General features: G+C 38.5%; 1 pseudogene; it reads left to right on the top strand.

The window, feature by feature from the left end:
- Positions 1 to 941: 941 nt before the first annotated feature.
- Positions 942 to 1,408, top strand: LOC140634473 (chromobox protein homolog 3-like; annotated as a pseudogene).
- The last annotated feature ends 389 nt before the right edge of the window (positions 1,409 to 1,797 follow it).

Genomic DNA, 1,797 nt, shown 5'->3' with positions numbered 1-1,797 from the left:
AAATTGCAATTTTTAAGATAAAGAAATTTCTAAATTTTCTAATGAATTATAGTTTTTTAAATCACCTTTTGGAATATGAAAGGCATTTGATATAAAATCTTCAATTACTTTAATCTTATTTTTTACTACTTTAGGATTCTTTCTCTGTCTACTGACATGCACTTTTTAACCTTATTTACCCAAGTCTTTTATGTGCCACGCCTATTCAGAATTCTTCACTGGCTCCCTTTGCGTGTCTCGTCGGTAAAAAAACTCTTCCACTTGGTGTCCAGGGCTCTCCATGATCAAACCCAGTCCCTTTCCCATGGCTGTCCTCTATACAATACTCTCTAATGCAGACATGCTTGTCCCCTTACCAAGTACTGTAGCATGATCTATTCATTTCTTACATGTTCCTTACATTGTTATGCTCTCTTATGTTGTTAAGTGCTTATATGCGTATTCAATATCCCACAAGTCCCTAGAGAAATATTAATGAACGGCCCTATTCTACATCGTGAACATGTAGAAAACCACAGTAAGCAAAAAAAGCCTGGTCTCTGCCCTTGCAGAGCTTGCCGTCTACAGGGAGAGACAGGCTTTTATCAAGCAGTCACATAAGCAAATGTGAAACTGTAACTGTGTAGAATGCTACAAAGAAGAGGCACCTGCACTGTAAGAGAACAGTGGAGACCTGACCTAATCAAGGAGGTGTAGGTGTGCGGAGAGGGGGGGCATGTAGTGAGGGGAAGGTTCTAATGGGTCAGTTAAGCTGGTATCTGCGTAACAAGCTAACCAGGTCTGGAGGAATAGGAAGCCCATCCTGGGCAAGCACAACAGACCTTAAATGCAAAGGTGGCTTTCTTCTGACTTTGATATATGTCAAAAATAAAAGAAAAAGTAGCTGGACCCGGAGCAGCTCAGAGGCGGCGAATAATAATAGCTCTTCAAGCCTGCAATAAAAAACGGCCTCCAATAAAACTACATTCCAAAAAATGGGAAAGAAACAGAATGGAAAGAGCAAAACAAGTAGAAGAGGCGGAGCCTGAAGAATCTGTGGTGGAAAGAGTACTGGACCCACCGTGTAGTGAATGGGAAGGTGGAGTATTTCCTCAAGTGGAAGGGATTTACAGATGCTGACAATACTTGGGAACCTGAAGAAAACTTAGATTGTCCAGAGTTAATTGAAGCATTTCTTAATTCTCAAAAAGCTGGTAGAGAAAAAGATGGTACAAAAAGAAAATCTTCAGCTGACAGTGAATCTGATGACAGCAAATCAAAGAAGAAAAGAGATGCTGCTGATAAACCAAGAGGCTTTGCCAGAGGTCTTGATCCTGAATGAATAATTGGTGGCTCAGACAGCAGTGGAGAATTAATGTTTCTCATGAAACGGAAAGATTCAGATGAGGCCAACTTGGTGCTGGCAAAATAGGCAAGTATGAAGTGTCCTCAAATTGTAATTGCGTTTTATGAAGAGAGACTAATTTGGCATTCTTGTCCAGAAGATGAACCTCAATAATTGTTTTATATATATATAAAAAATCTGGGTCTTTGTTTTTTTTTGATTTATTAGTGTGAAGAAATAACATTCTAATGAAAATCAAGTTTGATATGTTTGTTTTGAAGTAGTATTGAGGGAGTTGTTAGGGTTTTTTGCATCTATAGCACTGGTTACTTTGAACAAATAAAAGCTTTCTGTAGTTGTTTCCTTTGTCAGAAAAGAATATTTGAGACCATGGCATATTATCTCCCTGCATTAGAGAACACCTTTTCTAAATGTTGGGGGAAATTTTCATAGTCGTTACTCAGTCAGAATTT

Source organism: Canis lupus, chromosome 5, assembly GCF_048164855.1.
Source record: "Canis lupus baileyi chromosome 5, mCanLup2.hap1, whole genome shotgun sequence".
NCBI classification, from domain to species: Eukaryota; Metazoa; Chordata; class Mammalia; order Carnivora; family Canidae; genus Canis; species Canis lupus.
The sequence above is the reverse complement of the archived record's forward strand: the minus strand, read 5'-3'. Positions and strand labels throughout refer to the sequence as shown.